Source organism: Macaca nemestrina, chromosome 6 (assembly GCF_043159975.1).
Source record: "Macaca nemestrina isolate mMacNem1 chromosome 6, mMacNem.hap1, whole genome shotgun sequence".
NCBI classification, from domain to species: domain Eukaryota; kingdom Metazoa; phylum Chordata; class Mammalia; order Primates; family Cercopithecidae; genus Macaca; species Macaca nemestrina.
Window position 1 is genome coordinate 66,411,606 of NC_092130.1, and position 24,481 is coordinate 66,436,086.

Here is a 24,481-nt window from a genome sequence, read left to right on the forward strand (position 1 = left end):
AAAAAAAAAAAAAAGAAGAAGAACTGAGAATCAGACAGTGCAAGTTGGGTCTTTGATTGACCAAAACCTCTTAGGTAGGAGAGTAGTAAGTGAGTGAGGACAGTATCAGTAAAAGTTTCATAAATAACCGATTTCTACTTATGTTTTTATTTCTAGAACTGGGCTACATGGCACCCCATAACTGTATAGGAGGCTAGGAAAGTTAGTACAGCATTTAGTTGGATGATATCCCAGACTGAACAAAACTGGACTGCAATTAATAAGGTAAAGAAGATAAATGGTTACACAATGGACAGAATTTTGGGAAAAGACATAGACTTTGCTTTAGGACTCTTCACCTCCTTCTGAGCACCCCAAGCCTTCTTTTAGCTTTAGGGTTAGAGTTAACTCCAGGTTAGTTTAGTCCAATAGTTGTGAGAGGTAAAACTAACTTTTTTTTTTTTCTTTTGCATCCTCTTATTTTGTGTTAGGTGCTGCTAATTGAAAAGAAAATATCCTTGAGTGAGATCATGCAATTATCTATTTCCGTCTCTTACACTATGTCAAACACCCCACAGTCTATGTGGCAGCAGGGGTATGAGTATGTGATGTATTTTCCCGTGTGTTCTTTCTTAGCAACAATGTCATAAGGACCAACTAGATTCTCATTCAGGCTTGTGAGTTATTCAGATGTTATCTATCCATCTGAACTTGTGTGAGGCAAGATTATGAACAGCAAACAGAGGAAACTTTATAACAGACTCCTCGGGTTTTATCATGCTTTACCAAAATTTATTATAGAAGTGCCTTGACATCTTCAAATTAGATACTCAAATTCATTTAAAAAAAATCAGCAGGACATTGACAAAGTCCCTTCAGCAGCCTCAAACTTTAAAACCCTTTCACTGCTAGTGCAGCTCTTAGCTAAGTTTTGCAGACTATGCAAATTTTCATCCTAATCTAAGTAATTATGTATTTTTTATTGATCCTGATCAGAATGTGTGACAGATCACTATAGCACCTTGAGCTTAGGAACCAGTCTCCCAAAAAAAGGTTTTCCCATATTTCTGTTTTGCAGATCTTGAAATGTCAAACAAATATCCAGGCAGACAACTTGAAATTCAGGTTTTCTAGACCGGTGTTTCCCAACATGTGGTCCATAGACTGCCAGTGTCAGAATCCCTAGATGTTATTTCAGAAGAAAATTCCTAAGCTCTAGGTGCACCCTGCCTAGGGATCTTTCCTGAGGGTGGTGGAAGGAAGAAACCCACATCTTTAACAAGGGCTGCAAGCCATTGTGATAAGTGACCGTACCACATGGGATCTCATAAATAGTCAAGGACAGGGGATTTTGATTGTAAGATCAGATCTTTGGAAATATATTTTCAGGAAGGATTTCAGGCTTAGGCCACGCTGACCCAAAGGGAAGCCCTGACATTTGAGGTATAATGTGTCAGGCATCAAAACTCCTCCATTTCCAGTAAATCTAATGCTGGTATGACTTCTTTGAACAAATATATTGGCAGCCCTTATTCAGATACAATTTGAATAAAATCTCAAACTCTTAAAAAGTATGCTATGACAATGTTTAGACATTCATTCATTCATTCAACATGTAATTATCAAGCACTTACCATGAGTAGTCATTGTTCTTGGCAAGGGAAATATGTTAATGAACAGAGAGATGATGCTTTGGTCTCATATAGCTTACATGTTAGTAAGAAAATAAATAAATACATACATATACATACATGCAGATTTTGAACACTGCTGAAGAATAAAGGAAAAGGATGATGATCTACAGGATGAATGAGCTGTGGGTAAGGGAGAGGGATTGAGCTATCCCTCTCCCTCTTGCAAGAAGCTATTGAAAGAAGGACTACCTGAGAGGTTTGATCTGAGAAATTAGTTAAACATTTCAGGCACAGGGAGTAATAAGTATAAAGCCTAAAGAAAAGGAAAAGAGAGCAATGTAGTGAGAACCCTGGTGACCAAAGGGTAGAGTGCTATGAGTAGAATTTTGATAATTAAGAATATAAGGCATAAAGAAGACTGTGATGTTCTCAGTCATCTAGGACATGATCTAGCTAGCTGCCCAAGAATCATCTGATAATAAAAACCAGATAATAAAAATCATCTGATTCTCGGGGACTGTTACTCACTTACTATTATCCATCAATTAAAGCGCAGGCCTTTTACATCTTTGTAAAGTTAGATATTAATCTGTAGAAAATGGATAAACTGGTTTTTGGATAGCAGAGCAGATAATCCCAAAGGCTACATTTTAAATTTCTCTGTAGTATATAATCAACATTTTCATTTGATTAACTAACTTTTCATTCTTATTCCTGCTTTTTTTGCTTTTAGTTTTCTATTCATCTTAAAAGTATTTGTGTCTTACATATTTCTTTAAATCAACTTTGTTATCATGGGTTTCCTCATTAATGAGTTACATAAATGGTTGACACATACTCGCTGTAAAATTTTTTTTAATATTTCAGGAGTTATAACTTTGTAGTTGAAGAGGCAGGCAAAAGTTGCTCATACAGGGCCTTGTAGGCCTTGGGATGATCGCTTGAATTGCTTTGCGGAGAATGGATGGAAAGGAAGGATGGTGGCAACAGAGAGACTGCTAGAAGCCTGCTTCTGCTTCAGTGGTCCAAGCAAGAGACGAGGTCAGGTGAAGAAAGGAGATGTCTGTGGAGATAAAAGAAATTGAAAAAGTCAAGAATAAACTTTTAACTAGCTACTTAGTGAGACTTTGAGTGACTTGGACTCGTGGCATCAGGTAAGTTTTGATAGATGAGGAGTACAGCGAGAGACAGGAAACTTCATGAAAAAATTCTATTAAGTCATGGAAATCTTATGAGGGAAACCCAGAGTGTGAGATCATTTTGGAGGGCATGAAACAATATACCCTTAATAAGATGAAAAATAAGGTTCTTGTTCCCTTCTTTTTAGTCCTGCATGAAATAAGTATCCAGATAAATCCACATAATAAAAATAAGATATAAACTAAATTTATAGGAGTAGAAACAGAATGCTTATTAAAGTTCAATGTTAACATTTTAAAAACAGACTTAATTACTACATTATATACATGAGAAAAAAATTAAGACTGGAGAATATGTAAAAAAAAAAAAAAGATCTTCATAGACTGAGAAGTTTAGATAAATAAAAAATCTATTTGACTAAATGTGCAGGAAATATATGAATAGGGAACTCCCAACATTTTCTCCAGGCTATCATTTTCAAAAATATATTTAGTGAAGGAACTGTGGAATTTTCAATTTGCTTACCAAACCACTAGGAAGGTCTATTTTATAAGATTCATATCATCTCCATATCACCATCACAAAATTCATTTACACTTGGGTTGAGTTCTAATGCACTCAAGTGATTGTCTTTTGTTTCTCTTCTTTTTTCTAAGCAGCCAGTCAATCAGTATTTTCATTTTACTGCTTTGGATTTGAACGGGTATATTTTCTTACAGCAAAGTCATAGATTGCTAAGAGAGATTACTATATGTACTTACCATATCAGAGCCTTAACAAAAGAGAATTTCCTCTTGTCAATAAATCAAATTTCGCCTTTAAAAGCATGCATGCCTTCAAACACCTATATTATGACTTACAAATGAGAAGTCCTTGCTCAGATTTAGCTCCCATGCATTAAGTGTCAAAGTGAACATAAGCAATTGCAAATTACAGAGACAAAATAAAGACATTCTGTCATTTTGGTACATGTAGTGGAGAAAGCATGAAAGAAAAAGAGCTCATATATCAACAGTATCGCTGTTGTATAGTTATTGAACTTTCATAAGTAGGAGTCCCCAAGTAATTACTCAGTGCTGAAGGTTGGGACTTATTACATGAAGTATACATCAAAGCCAAGATGATGAAGAATAAGCAGTTCAGTGTGATTAATAGTTACAGGAGAACAAAACAAAGGAGATTAAGAAAGCCAGTGGGTTTTACTGATAAAGTAAACCTCAATTCTCAACAAGGCAAAAAATACTCATTCAACCAGCAAGCCATTAACCTCCTTAGAAAAATATTTATATGTACCAGGTGAAGACCTAATATGAGCTTGTATATGGTGGCACAATTAGGAAATTCATTCATGTAGTTCAATGAGAAATTGTTCCTTGAATTAAAATTCATTCTTAAAAGGGACGAAATTAAGACAGTCTTTTAATCAAGAGATAGAATTTTATTTCATTTAGTTAATTCAATTGATATACTAAAGCTGCTATAGGTTCTATTAACAAAGAAACATGTAAAAATGCTAATTCAAGAACCTCTGTGTAATTTTTCCTGCTTATGAATTCCTTCCCTGTGCGCTGCGTGTAAGGTATATCTGATGGACTGTCTTAGGGTAGCCAGATTGAGCAAGTAAAAATACAGAGCAGCCAGTTAAATTTGAATTTCACATGTACACAACTAATATTTTTAGAATGTCTGAAATGTATTTCTTGTGTATCTGAAATTTAAAATGTAGTTGAGTTACCTGTATTTTGTCTGGCAACGTGTTTATGTATTTCTCTGTGTATTCAGTTATCTTATTACGAGTACTGTTCTTAACAAAAGAACAGATAACATTTATACAGATGGCATCCTTAGAATTACAGAATTTTAGAGCAAAAAGGGACTTAGATATAATGTAGCTGAATAACTTGTTCTATACTTAAAGAAACTGAGATTCCAACAGATTAAAAGACTTGTCAAGATCCCACAGCTAGCTAATAACAGAGACGGAACTGGAATAGTTTTCCCGGTTCCCAGTTCTTTCTTTTCCTAGTGTGTGTTGTCTGTCTTAAAATTGAACTGCCAGTTGGTTTTTCGTGACAAATATGGACCAGACTGATCATTTAGACAGACATACCTATTTACAAATCATTTTGCTTTTCACATACAAAATCGAAGTGAAAACACAAACACACATGCAAGCATGCACACACATGAGCCAAAAGGAGAGTTTCAAGGCAACATGTTGTATATCAAGAACTTTGTAATCTGGGGCTTCCCAGTACCCATCCCACCTTTAGGTATTAGTGTCCAAAACTTCTTTTAGGGAATGATCTTTACTTCATTGAATACAGTCTGATGAGGCTGTTGATTTGGGTACCCTTCCTAGCCAAAGAGTGGGCACATGACCAAGCCACGTCAGTAGACAGTTTTTATTTTTTAGCTTTCTTCTAACCTCCAATTTGAATCCTGGAGGCAAGTGACAAGAAGTATCCTCCTCCACCCCCTCCAACCTTGACAGCAAGATGATTTCAGGTCATTTATTGCAACGGAATTGACTGGGTAAGACAATGGAGCAGTTCATACTTCCAAGACACTTTGGAACTAATTGTTTCCTTCTATTTGAAAACTCTTTCTTCAGCTCCCTCATATTCTCCCAATAAATTACTTAAAGAAGCAGAGTTGTTTTCTATTGCTTACAATCAGAGACCTGTGATTGACACATAATATTTGTATATTTCAAAAAGAAATTGAATGCTAATACTGGCATAGGAAAAACTTTCAATATCATGGGTAATCCATTATAACAGAAGAATCCAAGAGAAAGAGTATTGAGGCACCAGGAATTTAATATATACAACTTCCACTCGTGTGGGTGTAAAAGTGGTTTGAAAAACATTTATAGAATTAAATATAAAATTCAAACTGTTATATAGATTATGGTTAATAAAATTCCAAAGACTTAAATATAAAAACTAAAATGATGAAGCTTCTAGAAAACTCATAAGAGAAAATTGTTTTTACCTTGAGTTACGCAAGGATTTTTTTGAAAGGCACAAAAATGCATGAACCATAGGAAGAAAAGATTGATAAATTGAATCTCATCAATATTACAAACTTTTGCTCTTTAAAAGAAACTGTGCCGGGAAAACTGGTGAGCCATATACAGAAAACTGAAACTGCACCCCTTCCTTACACCTTATACAAAAATTAACTCAAGATGGATTAAAGACTTAAATATAAGACCCAAAACCATAAAAACCCTAGAAGAAAACCTAGTCAATATGATTCAGGACATAGGCATGGGCAAAGATTTCATGACTAAAACACAAAAAACAATGGCAACAAAAACCAAAATTGACAAATGTGTTCTAATCAAACTACAGAGCTTCTGCACAGGAAAAGAAACTATCATCAGAGTGAACAGGCAACCTGCAGAATGGGAGGAAATTTTTGCAAGCCACCCATCTGACAAAGGTCTAATATCCAGAATCTATAAGGAACTTAAACAAATTTACAAGAAAAAATCAAACAACCCCATCAAAAAGTGGGTAAAGGATATGAACAGACACTTCTCAAAAGAAGACATTTACACCGCCAACAAACATATGAAAAAAAGCTCATCATCACTGGTCGTTAAATAAAGGCAAATCATGCTGCTATAAAGACACATGCACACGTATGTTTATTGCAGCACTATTCACAATAGCAAAGACTTGGAATCAACCCAAATGTCCATCAGTGACAGACTGGATTAAGAAAATGTGGCACATGGCTGGGCACGGTGGCTCACGCCTGTAATCCCAGCACTTTGGGAGGCCTAGGTAGGCGGATCACGAGGTCAGGAGATGGAGACCATCCTGGCGAACACAGTGAAACCCCATCTCTACTAAAAATACAAAAAAATTAGCCAGGCATGGTGGCAGCGCCTGTAGTCCCAGCTTCTAGGGAGGCTGAGGCAGGAGAATGGCATGAACCCGGGAGGCGGCGGAGCTTGCAGTGAGCGGAGATCACAACACTGCACTCCAGCCTGGACAACAGAGCAAGACTCTATCTCAAAAAAAAAAAAAAGAAAGAAAATGTGGCACATATACACCATGGAATACTATGCAGCCATAAAAAAGGATGGGTTCGTGTCCTTTGTAGGGACATGGATGCAGCTGAAAACCGTCATTCTCAGCAAACTATCGCAAGAACAGAAAACCAAACACCACATGTTCTCACTCATAGGTGGGAATCGAATAATGACATCACTTGGATACAGAAAGGGGAACATCACACACCAGGGCCTATTGTGGAGAGTGGGGAGTGGGGAGTGGGGAGGGATAGCATTAGGAGATATACCTAATGTAAATGACGAGTTAATGGGTGCAGCACACCAACATGGCACATTGTAACAAACCTGCACATTGTGAACATGTACCCTAGAACTTAAAGTATAATAATAATAATAATAAAAACACAATAAGATACCATCTCATGCCAGTTAGAATGGCTATCATCAAAAAGTATGGAAACAACAGATGCTGGCAAGAATGCGGAGAAATAGAAATGCTCTTACACTGTTAGTAGGAGTTCAACCATTGTGGGAGACAGTGTGGATTCCTCAAGGATCTAGAACCTCAAGGATCTAGAACCAGAAATACCATTTGACCCAGCAATTCTACTACTGGGTATATACCCAAAGGATTATAAATCATTCTACTATAAAGACACATGCACATGTATGTTTATTGCAGCACTATTTGCAATAGCAAAGACTTTGAACCAACCCAAATGCCCATCAGTGATAGACTGGATAAACAAAATGTGGCACATATACACCATGGAATGCTATGCAGCCATAAAAAATGAGTTCATGTCCTTTGCAGGGACATAGATGAAGCTGGAAGCCATCATTCTCAGCAAACTAACACAGGAACAGAAAATCAAACACCGCATGTTCTCACTCATAAGTGGGAGTCAAACAATGAGAACACATGGACACAGAGAGGCGAACAGCACATACCGGGGCCTGTTGGGGGGGTTGGGAGGAAGGGGAGGGAGAACATAAGGACAAATACCTAATGCATGCAGGGCTTAAAACCTAGATGATGGGTTGATAGGTGCAGCAAACCACCATGGCACGTGTATACCTGTGAAACAAACCTTTATATTCTGCACATATATCCAAGAATTTAAAGTACAATAAAAAAATAAATTAATGAATTAAAAAAGAAAATGAAAAGATAAGCTACTGGCTTAGAGAAAAGATTTAAAAGCTTTTCAAAGAATATGTCTGATAAGAGGCTTGTATCCAGAAGTTTCAGAGAGAGAGATATATATATGTATATGTATGTATTTATATATGTGGACACAAGCCTCTTATCGGACATATTATTTCATATATATGAAACAGTCGCCCCCTCAAAATCAATAATAAAAAAATTTCAGTAATAAATGACCCAAGATTTGGACAACCACTTTACTAAAGAAGACACACGATGACAAATAAGCACATGAAAAGATGTTCAATGTCACTAATCATTAGGGAAATACAAATTTAAAACACAAAGGAATCTCACAGTCAAGAGGAACCTAAGGATTCATGACAACTGAATTTAATGTGGTATTCTAGATGGGATCCTAGAACAGAGAAAGAATATGTGGGAAAAACTAAGTAAATCTAAACAAAGTATGGACTTTAGTTAATGGTTATATATTAATATTGACTCATTAATTGTAAGAAATGTACCATACCTAATGCAAGATGTTAATAATAGGAGAAACTGGGCATGTGGAAAATATCTGTACCATTTTATCAATTTTTCTGTAATAGTTTTCTGCAAAAGCTACTCTAAAAAAATTAATGAAATACACACACATATTCCTATTAGAATGTCTAAAACTGAGAAGACTGACTATACAAAATGTTGATGACGAGGTAGTGGAATTAGCACTCTCATATACTGCTGTCACAGATGTGGAATAATACAATCACTCTGTAAAACAGTGATTTTAAAATACATAGCCAGAATATGTTAAAAACCAGAAACTCTTACAATTCAATAATAAGAAAACAACCCCTGATAAATAAGCAGAAAATTTGAACACACACTTTACCAAACAAGGTATATAAATGCCAATAAGCTCATGAAAAGATACTCAACATCATTACTCATTAGGAAAATACAAACTAAAACCATAACGCTGCCACCACTTTGCTAAAATGGCTAAATTTAAAGACTGATGATACAAATTACTGGAGAGGGAGCAGAAGAATTGGAACTCTCATACATACATTGTTGACGGAAATGCAAAATGGTATATTAGTATAGCCCATTTTGAAAGCAGTTTGGCAGATTCACATGAAGTTACATATACCTTTACCATATGATTCAGCAATTCTTTTTCTAGTCATTTATTCAACAGAAATGAAAACCTATGTCCACACAAAAATGTGTACGTGAATGTTTATAGCAGCTTTGTTATAAAACAAAGCAGAACCTGGAAACAACCCAAATGTCTGGTATATTCATATGGTGGAATATTACAAAGCAAAAAGGAAGGAGCTACTGATACATGCATAACATGAATAAATTTCAAAACCATTTTGCCAACAGAAAGAAGCTGACCAATAAAAGCTATATATTATATAGTTTGCTTGTATGACATTCTGGAAAAAGCAAAACCATAGGAATAGAAATAAAATCCATTGGCAATGAGTGGTTATCAATTTTTCACAGAAGTTAGAAAAACAAACTCATGTGGAACCACCAAAGACCCTGAATAGCCAAAGTGATCTTGAGCAAAAAGAGCAAAGCTGGAGACACCGTAGTATCTGATTTCAAAATATAATACAAAGCAATAGCAATCAAAATAGAATGGTACCGGTGTAAAAACAGACTCATCAACGAATGGAATAGGATTGAAATTCTAGAAATAAATCTATCATTTTATGGTCAATTAATCTTCAACAAAATTTTTTTTCTCAAAAAAAAAAGTTTAAAACAGAACTGCCATATCATTCCACAATCCTACTTCTGGGCATATATTCAAAAGAAATGAAATAAATATGTTGAAGAGATATCTCCACTCCTATATTCATTATCCACAATAGCCAAGATATGGAATCAGCTTAGTGGCCCCTGGTGGATGAAAGGATAAAGAACATGTGGTGTATATACACAATGGAATACCACTCAGTCTTCACAAAGAAGGAAATCTTATGATTTGTGACAACATGGATGAATCTAGAGGACATTATGCTGAGTGAAATAAGACAGATACTGCATGGTCTCCCTTATATATGTAATCTAAAAAAGTAGAACTCACAGAAGTAGAGAATAAAATGGAAGTCACCAGGGGCAGGGGGTAGCGGAGGCTGGAGGAGAATGGAGAGATGTTGGATAAAAGGTACAAAGTTTTAGTAAGACAAGATGAATAAGTTATGGAGATCTATTGTACAGCATGGTAACTGTAGTTAAAAAGAATGTATTGTGTACTTGAAAATTGCTAAAAGTTCTTAAACGTTCTCACCAGAAAAAAACTGGTAATATAACTGATATGTTAATTAGCTTTAATTTAATCATTTCAACATGTATACATATGTATCAAAACATCACATTGTACACTATATAATATGTGGTGTACAATTTTATATACATATAATTTTATATATATATATAAAATCTGTCAATTACACATTTGTAAGCCTGGGAAAAAAGAAACCAAAAAGAATTCCAATTTTATAATAAACCAATATGGAAATTTAAAAAAAGAAATTGATGGTTGTCAGGGTCTGAAGGATGAGGAGAAGGACTGTAAAGGAGCATGAGTCACTTTTTGTGGTGATGCAAATATGTATCTTGAATTCAGTGGTAGTTACGCATTTGACACAACTCACCCAATTATCCACATAAAAAGGGTGATTTTTACTGCATATAAAGAATATCTCCAAATACTTAAGAGAAGTTGAGGCAAACTTTGGAAAGAAAAGGAACACAGTTCCAGGAGAGCTATTCCAAGGAGTTGGAATATGCTAGTGAAAAGGTAAAGACTTTCCCAGGATATTAAAGCTGAAGACCTCTGAAAAATTAAAAGAGATCTACATGGTAAAGGAGGGGAGTGAAGTTTTATGCATAGAGTATACCAAACAAATAGAGCAGCCCACACAAAGGATTGGCAGTAGCAAGAAATACAGTGCGCTCTGATCTGGGAAAATGAAAATAAGCTACGATAGCAGGGTATAGAAAGCAATGCTAGAGGCATAGAGAATAGATAGGGATCAAATTTCATGGGGTCATTTTAACAATTAGGAGTAAGTTCCACTTCATAGAAAAATAGAGAAACCAAATAATGGAGGCTTAAAGATAAACAGGTTAACAATGTGTTTCCTGACATAAAGAAGTCTGAAGAGAGGTACTCTGTGGAGACTTCAGTCACAAGGGATCCAGACTTCGTCTACTTATTTTCTCTAACATCTTATTGTATGGCTTCTATTCTGAAGGCCTCCTCATAGTCACAACAATGCTACTGTAGCTCTAACATCACATACTCATTCCAGACAACAGAAAAAAGAAAAGAGCAAGAGAAAAATTATGTGCCTTACAGTCAATTAAGCCTCTTAAAAAAAAAAAAAAGAAATAGGGTATCACTCTGTTGCCCAGGCTGGAGCATAGTGGTGTAATAATGGCCTACAGCAGTCTTGAACTCCTGGGCTCAAAGCAACTCCTCCACCTCAACCTCCTGAGTTAACTGGGATTACAGGCATGAGACACCACAGCCAGCCTAATTAAGCCTCTTGAAAAGTGCTCTTTCCAAGTCCCATTCAACAATCCCAGCTTTATCTCATTGGCCACCCCTATCTGCAAGCGAGTTATGCTGCCACATCCCTTACTACAGATTCTTTCAATAATGGAGAAGGAAACTATGGATTTTAATTGGATAGCTACCATTCTTGGCCTCAGCCACATAAGCCAGGTAAAGAACTTGGTTCACTGCAGAAACACTGGAGAGTCATTGAAGGTTTCTAAGCAGGGTTTATGGAGCATGATGAAACATGATCAGATTTGCGGCTTGAAAATATTACTAGGGCTGCAATCTGGCAAACACCTTCAAAAGGGGACATGTTTGGTACAAGGAGATCAGTAGGGGTGCTCTCAATAGTTCCAGTGAAAGATGACTAAGAATTCTGGCACTGAAGGTGGAGATAAGTACATGTAATCAAGATAATATGGAGAAAAACAATCAAAAGGTCACAGTGATGTTTTGGTATTGATAGGTTAGGGGAAAAGGAGGTCTAAAAGATGGGGTATAGGTTTTCAGCTTACCAAGATGAATGGACAGTGGTAACATCTCCTAAGGCAGGAACCCCAGGTCTGGAGAAGATCATGAGTTTGTCTGTGGATGTGATGAATATGAGATTCCCTAAGGTGCTACAAATATAAGACAGGTAAGGCAATTGGAGAGTTGAAGAATTTAAGCCATATGAAATTACTAATATTCAACTACTTAATTTGTATAGTTGGATTAAATAAGTATGTAGAGCTACTGTCCACCCAAAATGATATGAGTGCCTTTATAAAAAAGCAAGCACTGAATATTCCTTAAGCAAAATTATGTCTATAATCATACTGCATACTATAGAGATATTCATAAAGAATGTATGCTTCAAGGTTGCATGTTATGAATTCTTCTTTATGCATGATGTGTTTTTGACAGTAGTTATTAATCATTTTCTCTCAAAACAAACTAAAGTAATTAGGATCCATCATAGTGGTTGATATAAATAACTAAAGGAATTTGGAAAAGAAGTAATTCATTTTTGGAGATTTGCCAATAAATAAATTCTTCAAGTATGACACATTGTTGGTCCTCAGAGATCAGTTAACTGCCTTCTACAAGTCAATCACCAGCTTCCATACATTCTAATAATCGATCCAATTCTTTCTGTTGTAATATCATTTTGTTCAAAATTTTACCAATTATCATTCAGCTGTAGGTATGAAAACTGAAAGTATTCTTATCTACTCACCAATCACAGAACAAAAAATAGGTTTCAACAAGCTATTGACGAATAGGAAAAACAAATGTTGACTCTATTAGACCAGAAGCATGAAGTTTGATGTATAAATACATTATATTTATTATACTGTCTAGGATAGGGAAAATATTGGCAAGTCACATTTGGTAAATAAGATTCATTTCAAATTGTAATATTTTCTCTTTCTCTACTGCAACTATAGTGCTTCGGATAGTTGCATTTTCATGGCCAAAACTATCCAAAGGTGCCAACATATAAAATCAAATAAATTGTTCTTAGTGTAACCAGCAACTTCCATTTGAGTCTTATTTGAGACAAATTATGTAATACATCAATATAAACTATCACACTACATCAAAGAAGACTTGAATTTCTTTGAGAAGTTCTCCATAATTCTATAATTAACAAATAGAATGATCAAACCAAAAAGATAATAATACACAATAATATGTATGTAAGTCTTTTGCCACTATGTTAAGCAACACGCGCATTGAATAGGACAAGACTAGCAATCTGGAAATCTGGATTCTGTCACTGCCCAGACTGACTTTATTCATTGATCAGTCTTTCATATTCTCAATAAAAATGAAATGAACAGATTAGTTAATATTTAAATTTATTTCCATTTCAAAAATTCTGACACCTTGAAAGTCTGCAAAAATGGGAAAAGATTAACTTGGGTTATTATATTAGTACCACTGTTCAATAACTTTTCCACTGAAGTAACTCCAATGGCAAAGACTTCAGTCACTACTCCATGGGCTTCACCGTGGCATAGCCTGAAGTGAGAAGTTTTATTTTTATTTCTAGATTTATTTTTAATCTATTTTCCATTACACTCCATAATATATTTCTGTAAGATTTATTGTAAAAATAATATGTTTTGTAAACCTCCATGCACAGTTAGCACTCTGGGATTATCTACTATGTTTATGGAGTGACATTGAATATACACTGTTGACCCTCCTATAATCCAAAGCCCAGTTTGAGAAATGCATACAAGTAGCAGAGAAAAGAAGTCTATGCCAGCATTGAAAACTCAGATGCTATAAAACCCCAGGCAAAAACACAAATGAGTAGCATAGGGTGGTGTTGCAGTAGGCTGTGGAGGGAACTATAGCAATCTTTAGATGACCTAAAGGAATAGTCATTACTCAACTCCAACCAAATGGTTGCTCAGTATGGCCAAATATTCTGATTCTTCAAGGAAGAGAAAATATGAATTTTACATGAAATTTTTCCTGTTTTTAAAACACCAGGCATACAAAATAAAACAGGTCAGCTGGCCAGATTCAGCCTAAAGCCTTCTAGTTTGGGGCCCTTGGTTCTAAAGCCTGCTCCAGGAAATTAGTTCAATTATACAGGAGAGAGAGCATCTCCATGGAGGACCGAGTGGGAAAACATTTTCAAAGAGTCAGAGTGAAGGCTGTGGACTTCTGAGGGCAACAGTAGAATTTTCTTCCTTTCAGCTAGATCATTAAAAGCAGAAAAGACATCAATTTTTTACGATCATTATGGGCAGCTTAGCCTGGAGGCAGAAAGCTGGATCAGATGGGCTTGACTTTTAGGATGATGGAAGAGTTGTGCGTTTTTATGTTAGCATTTAACCTTGGAATAATGACAACATACTTGAAAACCAGGTTAAAGAGCTATGGCAAATAAGTGAAATACATTTAAAAGCTACATGAGTAAATGCCAAGTGGTGGTCCATAGAGCAATCTATGATATGGTGGCTTCAACTTTTTCCATTCACAGGAGAAAGCCAAAAAGGAGCAGCTGCTGACATTCAGAAACTGGTGTGGGCGGCACCCACAGCTGGATCATGTTATTCTTTTCTCAAACATTAACAGTCTCACAGAGTACCAACCTCAAACAAGGTTACTCTGATATCATGGGTAAAATGAGACAATATGGAGCAACTACATAATTTTTTCTAAGCCAAGATAAAAGCAAAGTCACTGTGCCACTCACAAAATACCAAGCACTCTCTTTTGGCTAAAATGAATGATGGTTACTTCTTTACCAGTTAGAACTTTAGCCTTGTTCTAGTCTCTCGTCTTTATAGATAAGATCTATTGAGATACCCAGTTTTAGAAATGCCCCTGTTTTCTGACAGCTAGTTTAGAGAAAAGCTAACCTTTCTTAAACCCTTCCCCAAGTCACCCAAATAAAGATCAATCTTGTAACAGGTTCTCACTAACATTCTGTCACTAAGACATCTCATAGTTCCCCATGGTTTCTGTTCTTCCTTGTTACAATGATCAATAAATCCAACATGGTTTACCACAGGGGTGTCCCTGCTGTTCTTTTCCTGAAGGTCATCCACATGTGTGAACAATCAGAATAGTTTACCACACAGTCAATCCATTTAGGGCAAAAGGTGATGCCTTTGAGGGTGGCTGGAATGACTATGCCCAGCGGAAAGCACTTTCCCTGACACTTACAGTTGGGGCTTACCTCATTCTATTTCTGCTCCTTGCATGTTGCTTGATTAGGCAATTTTTCTGTCCTTGATAAATGCAGAGGGTTTGCAGGCCTTTCTGAGATTCATTATTCAGACAGCAGATAACCAGTGTTTACACATTTACTCTGTGTGACCTTACTCAAAAAACCAATGAAGTACAAACATTCCTCTTAAAAGATCAAACTGAGAGTAAAAATAGTATTGTAGCGGGAATAAACACACTTCAAGGAAGGCAAGGCTTGCATTCTCTTTCACTTGTATAAAAGACAAGCAATTAAATTCCAAAATGCTATTAAGCATGGCATTTAGCAGGAAAATATATTTTGTTTGTGTGGCTTCAGAAGACAATAAATGTAGTCATGTGTAGAACAGGATGTAATCTGGCAAATTTGTAGACACAAGGGAAACGTTATATTCAGTTTAGGTAAATCAGTATCAAAACAGTAAAATGTAAAACCAGGACAGCCAACATTGTTAGATGTCTGCGGCTTTTTCTCGACATTAGTTCTGTTATCAACACAGAAAAAGCTATATAGACATTTACTTCTAATTTTAAATAATAACAGAATTGTTAAACATTTATTATGGACTTAAAAACAAATACGAAAATAAAACAAAAAACAAAGGCCCATATATACGTCCTGTAGACACAATAAATGCAACTAATAAATACACATAAGGATATCCAAACAAAATAGAAAGCTACCAAATAAAATGTCTACTCTTCCCTCTTGTGTCCAAACTCTTTCCCCAATATAACCATTTTAAAACATAAAAAATTATTATTTTTTGAAAAAATTAAAAATGCTTTATTGAGCTATGACTACACACTCAGAATGGCTTAAAAATTTTAGTGTAATTCAAAATGCTGGTGACAATGCAGAGAAACTGGACTAATTATTATGATTATTATTATTTTTTTTGAGACAGAGTCACATTCTGTTGCCCAGACTGGAGTACAGTGTCATTATCTCAGCTCACCAAAACCTCTGCCTCCCAGGCTCAAGCGATTCTCCTGCCTCAGCCTCCTGAGTAGGTGGGATTACAGGCATCCACCACCACACCCAGCTAATTTTTTCATTTTTGGTAGAGATGGGATTTCACCATGTCAGCCAGGCTGGTCTTGAACTCCTGACCTCAAATGATCTACCCACCTCAGCCTCCCAACATGGTGGGATTACGGGTGTGAGCCACTGGAATTCTTATACATTGCTGGTTAGAATGTAAAATGGTACAGCCACTCTGGAAAATTGTTTGACCATTTCTTATAAAATGAAAGATGTACTTACTCTATGACCCAGCAATAACAACCTTGGACATTTACCCCAGAGAAGTGAAAACTTACACACACTTACACACACAGACACACACCTGTAACATGAAGGTTCATAGCAGTTTTATTCATAATAGCGAAAATTAGAAATAATCCAAATGTCCTTAGGTAAATGGTTAAAAAATTCTGGTACATCCCTATAATGGAATACTGCTCAGCAATAAAAAGAAACTATATGTGCAGCAAACTGAATGGTATTCAAGTGCATCATACTTAATGAAAACAAGCAGTCTCAAAAAGTTGTATACTATATGATTCCATTCATATAATATTCTCAAAATGACAAAATTACAGAGGCTAAGAATATATTAGTTGTTGTCAGGGTGGATGGGTGGGGTATAAAAAAATAACACGAAGAGTTCCTTGTGGTGAAGGAGCAGTTCTGTATCTTGATTATGGTAGTGGCCACACAAATCTGTACATGAGGTAAAGTTGTATAGAATTACACACACGCACACACACACACACATGCACACACGCACAGAGGAATGTATAAAAAAATCATGAAAACTGAATGAGATCTGTAGTCTAGTTATCAATATTGCACCAAAGTCAATTTTGTGATTTCAATATTGTACTATAGTTATACAAGATCATCATTGTTGGGTGAAGAGCACACAGGACTCTCTGTGCTATTTTTTCAACTTCCTGGAGTCTATAATTATTAAAAAATAAAAAGTTTTTAAAATGTTACATATATAACAGCTGTGAAAATTAGTATGCTCTTGGCTACCAGTAGCAGAAGATTCCAATTCTATTGTCTTGAGAAATAGAGATAACTATCTCCTATAACAAGGAATCAGAAAATATCATAGGTCAAAGACTAATTAATTAAGTGTTCAAAAACATCACCAAGGATGCTGGACTTTTCTATCTTTGTACTCTGTCATCATTGGCACATAAGCTTGGTCCTTAAGCTAGTTTTTATCATGGTCTCTAAATGACTATCAAAATTAGTTTTATCATTGATGAAAGAAATTGAGGAGTACACAAACAAATGAGAAGACATCTTACATTCATGAATTAATATTGTTAAAATAACCATACTCCCCAAAGCAATATACAGATTCAATGAAATCTCTATTAAAATGCCAATGTCATTTTTCACACAAGTAGAAAAACAATACTAAAGTTCATATAGAACCAAAAAAGAGTCAGAATAACTACTGCAATCTTGACCAAAAACACAAAGTTGGAGGCATGAAAGTGCCTGACTTTAAAATATGTTACTGGGCTATATAACCAAAACAGCATGGTATTGGTATGAAAATAGGCATATAGACGAATGGAACAGAATACAGAACCCAAAAATAAATCAACATATTTACAACCAACTTATTTTCTACAGAAGTGCCTAGAACATCCACTAGAGAAAGGACACCCTCTTCAATAAATGGTGCTGGGAAAATTAGATAGCAATACGCATAAGAATGAAACTAGACCCTCATCTCTCACCATATAGAAAAGTGAACTCAAGATGGATTAAAGATTTAAATGTAAAACTCGAAACTATAAAACTACTAAAAGCAAACAGAGAAAACACTTCACAACATTGGTCTAGGCAAAGATTTTATGGCTAATACCTCAAAAGTATAGACAACTAAAACAAAAATCGACAAATGGTAATATATTAAACTAAAAGGCTTCTGCACAGCAAAGGAAACAAAAGAGTGAAAAGACAACCTGTTAAATAAGAGAAAATATCTGCAAACCATTCATCTGACAAGGAACTAATATCCAGAATATACAAGGAATTCAAACAACTCAACAATAAAACAAAATAAAACAACAACAACAAAAAAACCCCACAATTAATCCCAATAAAACGTGGGCAAAGGACATGGATAGACAGTTCTCAAAAGAAGAAATGCAAATGGGCAGCAGGTAAATGAAAAAATACTCAACATCACTCATCATCGAGTAAATGCAAATCAAAACCACAATGATGTATCTTCTTACTCCAGTTAGAATGGCTATTATCAAACAGACAAAAAATAACAGATGCTGGTAAGGATATGGAGAAAAGGGAACTCTTACACATGGTTGGTGGGAATGCAAATACAATCACTATGGAAAATAATATGAAGATTTCTCAAAATTATAAAAACAGAATTAACATATGATCCAGCAATCCCACTACTGGGTATCTATCCTAAAGAAAATAAATTAGTATATCCAAGAGATGACTGCACTAGTGCATTTATTGCAACACTATTCACAAGTAACTAAAGAGAGGATTTGAATTTTTCCCAACACAAAATGACAAATGCCCAAAGTGATGAACACCCCAAATACCCAGACTTGGTGATTACACATTCTATGTAAGTAACAAAATATCCCATGTACCCCATAAATATGTAAAATATTATTTATCAATAAAAATAGTGTTAACACATTCAGTGGTAGAGAGGCCACTTTTTGTCATTATCTCTTTTAATCAAGGAGGCAAATATTTACCAGGAGCCCACCTCCTAACTTTCTCTCATGTCTTATTGTCAGTGTCATATACCTACTCCTAACCCAAGTGTTGGGCTAGTGCGTGGGAAGATATGCAGGAGCGGAACCACCATGACTGATGGAGCCCAATCACGATCTACCGCAGGGGACTCAAAAGAAGATAAATATCGACCGCCAAGAGTTAAATAAGTTAATGCACATGCACATGATGATATACCACAGTGACATTAAAAAATGAACTAGATATTTGTGGACTGATATGAAAATGTTTCAAAAATCTAATATGAAGTATAAAACAAGATATAGAAGTATGTACATAACATGATACCGATTGGGCTCATTTTGTAAAAGGGTGGCAAACAATGTTAGTATACTCTAATTCCTTGCTTTTTAACCATTTTGTTCTAATTTTATTCAGCAAAATACACTATTATATTTAATAAATAGGGCAACTTCTCATACCTTTACTAGTACCAAATCTACTCATTTTTGCTAATACACTAAAACTGGCATGACATTATTTTTGGGCTTATATATTTTTAATTAAGAGTGAGATAATACTTATTTTCATATTCTTTTGAACATTTGGCTTTGTTTACCTTAACATTTTCAAGTTGCTTTTCTTATTGAATTATATGAATTTCAATAAGCCTAAGAAACTTAGCTTTTTATGTCATAAATATTGCAAATCATTTCCCTCTTCGATATTTTGTTTTACTTTGTTGAAGATACCATTGGCTATCTGAAGTTTCTAGTTTTTATACAACTAAATTTATCAAAGTTTTTCCTTTCTTGGTTTTGTAATCTGTTTTTGAAGGTTTCCTTTATATGGTTATAAAGAAATATCCAGGCTATCTCGTAAAATAGCACAGATCAATAGAACTTTCTGCAGTAATGGAAATATTCTAGATCTGCACTATCCAATTGGTAGCCACTAGTCCTAAGGGGTTATTGAGCATTGGAAATACAGTTGGTAAAACTGAGGAAATGAATTTCCAATTTTATTTAATTTTAATTAATTTATATGTAAATAGCTTCTTGCGGCTAGTTACTACCATATTCAGTGGTGCAATTCTAAAATCTTTATGGTTTCATTTTTTAAGATATCTAAATAAATATTTTAGGCTGAATTAATGTATCTGAATATCTTAACATTTTCATATCCTTCCTTATTAACACACTCTAGAATTTGATGGGGAACTGGTTAGGGTCTTGCTGAGCTAATCATACCGTCCTGTGGAATCAGGACACCTTAGGACAGGTGCTGTAATGGTTGAGAGCAGGCCTGACTGCCACTTCCAATCATGTTTGAACTTGGCCTGTTTGTTTAACTTATCTGAGCTGCAGTTTCACAATTTTAAGAAATGTAATGTGGCCCCTGTGTGCTTTAACCTCATCTCATCTTACTTGAGTCTTCAGGAATTTATTTGAATAAAAGGAATAATTTATCAGGACTCAAATAAGAAATTTTTGTGTTACCTTTGGAACACACAGACCACCTCAAGATTCAAATGAAAATTGTAAAACCTACCTCTGGAAAAATGAATGAACATGTGGAGAACAGACAGAATTTTGGAGCTTATATTCTGTTGGCATCAAATAAACAATAAACAAGTAAATAATAAAACAAGATAATTTCTGATGATAATAGGGGTCAAGAAGGAAATCAGACAGAGTTCTGAGACAGAGATTGACTGTGGGGATGGAGGGTGGGAGACTTTAGAGAGGACAGAGACCCCTCTAGGAAGAGGACACTTGAGCTGAAAGCTTAAAGATAAGCAGGAGCCAGCACTGTGGAAAGCTGGATAAAGAGCATTTCAACAAGAGCAGACTTAGAAACAGCAATAAGTTTTACTCTTTGGAGGGCAGAAAAGATGCCTGGTGAGGGTGCAGGCCCATGCATGAGGAAAAAGTAAGATGAGATGACGTTAAAGCACACAGGGGCCACATTGCATTTCTTACAAACTGTGAAACTGCAGCTCAGATAAGTTAAACAAGCAGGCCAAGTTTAAATATGATTGGAAGTGGCAGTCAGGCCTGCTCTCAACCATTACAGCACCTGTCCTATGGTGTCCTGACTCCACAGGACGGTATGATTAGCTCAGCAAGACCCTAACCAGTTCCCCATCAAATTCTAGAATGTGTTAATAAGGAAGGATATGAAAATGTTAAGATATTCAGATACATTAATTCAGCCTAAAATATTTATTCAGGGCTAGGTATGTATAAGGCATTGAATAAATTCTGTGGTATATTCAAAGAGGTGGTGCCTAGATGTAATGAAAAGAACACCAAATTGACAGTGTGCCTAGGTGCTTAACCTTTCTTTCCTTCATCTTTTAATACCAGTAGCAGCCCCCGACCGTGAGATTTGTCCATGTAAAAGGTTTTGCACAACATCTGGCACACACAGTAAATGCTCAATAAATCTTAGCTCCAAAACATATTAAAAATTAAAAGACTTGATTCAAGCCTTGACCTTGATGGTTACTTACTGGGTGACCTTGGGCAAGTATTATTTTCTCATGTGCAAATTTTTTTTAAAAGAATATACTTTTTACTTAGCATGGTTGCTATGATTAAATAAACAATTTTAAATGCAAGCACGTTGTGAAACTTTTATGTATTAGATAAGGTAAGAATTGTTTATATCTTAATTAGAGTAAAATTTAGTCCCTACCCTAAAGGAGCTGACAATGTGAAAAGCAGTGTTTAACAGGATAGAAAACAGAAAGCTTTTGACCAAAAATGTAAAGAAAGGGTATTAATTCTCCCGACAGTTTATCTGGTGCTGAACTATAGGTTTGCCAAGGGTAATTAAAGAGAGACAGAAACAATAGTCTACTATCTGTCCTAAAAGCAGAAATACATAGAAATGGTGTCATACTGAAAAAAAATCCAGATTGGCTCAGAGGAAAAAATTCTTTGTAGTGAGGGTTATTTTGCCATTACATCAGGCTCGCACAATGAAGGTTTACTTTTTATAAACCCACTCCATTTCAAGCTTATCGTTATGTGCTATATCCAGAAAATAAGCAAGATCTCATCACTACTCCTCACATAGTTCCCTGAAAGGTCAAAGAAATTTTGTCATGTATTTTTCTCTAGCATCTTTATATATGATATAGATGATTATTTCTTTAGGAAGTTTAGAAATAAACCCATTACAAAAGAAGAAAATAATAAATTACATAATTTCTAACCTCCCCTTGGATAATTTTATTCTGTGGATCCTAAACTGACATTGGCAACCCTAGGCCACGGAAAAAGATTCTTAGCTGAACTCATTATCTCTGGTCTATTTCCCTTCAAATACTCTTCACTCAGCTGTCAGAGTGATGTTTGAAAGCCTGAATCCGATTGTGTCCTCCACTCTTTAAATAACTCCACCTGCTATAATCCTTACTGTGGCCTCCTGTCTCGCCTCTCTTGGCCCTGGTATTCTGTCCATCACAAACTATTGACATGCCCTCAAAGAAGCCAATCTATAACATGCCATCCTGGCTCTGCTCTACCAGCTCCTTATGCCTGTAATGCCCTACTCACCATTTATGCCTGATAAACAGCTGCTCATCTCAACTGCCACAGGACTTTTTGATTCTCTCCCTCCCTGAACTTCTATCTATCTGGCGGCCACTCCAGACACATTGACCCCTTCTCTTATAGCTCGCTATAGCCTGTGGATCCTGCTAAGGAGCTACTTATGACAGCTGATGGTACCCTGTGGGTAATATTTTGTCAATTCCTACCAAATCTCAATTGTTTAATGTCATAGATCATATCTTACTTATTTTAGTATGCCACATATGTGTTTTGGAATGAGTTACTAACTTAATGGGTTAATATCCATGGAACGACCCACTTGCCATTCTGTTCCCTATTATGAATCGCAGCAAGCTCAGCTGATAACATTAGTAATGATTCTATTTGTCCTGAACTGTGAATCTGAGATCTGATTGGTGTTTCAAGCATGCTACTGACTTCCTAATAGATTAAGATAATGCTCTCAAGCTCCCAATATTGTCTAACAACGTCCTATCTAATAAGAAGCCTAACATTTTTATCTTTCCCTTGAGTTCTCAGTTAATAGTCAATCAATTCTTTACTCATTACATTCTAGAAAACCTAGTCTATACCCCATACAGACTTGATGCTTTACATTCAAGCTATGCTAAATATGTAGGGGCTTGGAAGATTTTCTACTGACCAAGATGATTTTCAAGCCACCATTTGAATATCTAACATCAAAAACCACTGTCCCCATTTAAAGAGGAATTCAAATAGCTTTGTCATGAATGAATCAGTGCCTTGGTATTATCCAGCTTTCATTTTCTATGCCATGGCTTGGTTAATTTAACAATGATTTAGCAAGTTGAGGAAATATAAATTGATTTTTAGGGAATGATATTTGATTATTTACATCTATATATGGTTTATTCCTATTAGTCATTATGGAGAGAAACCAGGAAACAGAATTTAAGGAATGTTATATTTAATAGAGAATCACTGATCACGTAATATGTGAGCACAAAGTGACCTAGTTATCAAAGGACACATCAAGTGCTGTGGAACTTGAAAGTAATGTAATCAAGCATCACAGCCAAGGCCAACCTTAGAGATAAGATGACAGAAAAAAAACTTTATTGTCAGTACTTAGATCCTTTCTTCCAATTTCTAGTCTACTTGTAAGAGAGCACGATAACATTTCTGATAAACTATCTGGTTGGAAAGTGTAATATACCACTATGATAATATGGTCTAATTAAAGCACCCAACTTGGGAGGGCCACCCACAACTGGCATCTGGAGGAAGGCCACAGTGGATGCCAAAAGATCTGGAAATTGTGTTGAGGTGGAATAGTTTATGCAACTGGCATGTTTTGCCAAGAATATAAAACACACTCAACTTTTACTTCTAACATGGCCAGGTAGCACATATTGTACCTGATCTTTCTGTAGATAACAACCATAAGTGCTGGACAAAATGCAAAAACAATACAAAGCAAGCCAAAATGACCTACGTACAGTAGAATAAATAAAAAAGACAGAATCTGCAAGAGAGTCACTTGGAAGAAGGGAATAGCACAGTGTGAGTTACTCATTTTTAAAGTTTTTAGCCTGAGGGCAGTTCACAGTCAGAACCATGTCTTTCACCAGTCATATTATTTTCATGCTCAAATAAACTTAAAACTTTTAAAATATTATTCAAAGTCCTTCATGTCAAGGCCTGCCTTTACAACTTTATAGGCCTTTCATTCACCAGTTCTTCCAAGGTTCTGGGCTCCTATATAAGGCCAACCCCTTGCCTTGTGTACTGGATCCCATCTCCACTTCCAGCTCAAGAACATGGTTCCTAAGGCTGGCCCCTTTCTTGCCTGCCTCATTCCTTTTTCATTCCAAACTCTGTAATTCCTCCAGCTACTGCTCCAGTTCTTGGATACTCTTTCTACCAGAAATTTCAAAACCGTTGTTAATAGT

General features: G+C 35.7%; 1 long non-coding RNA gene across 1 annotated transcript in view; it reads right to left on the minus strand.

Annotated features, from left to right (window-relative positions):
- Window positions 1–2,279: 2,279 nt before the first annotated feature.
- LOC105499977 (uncharacterized) overlaps window positions 2,280–24,481 on the minus strand; it is a 320,880-nt gene continuing 298,678 nt past the window's right edge. Inside the window, exon 5 of the long non-coding RNA XR_011624773.1 lies at window positions 2,280–2,676. This is a non-coding gene — a long non-coding RNA (uncharacterized lncRNA). The remainder of the gene's footprint in view (window positions 2,677–24,481) is intronic.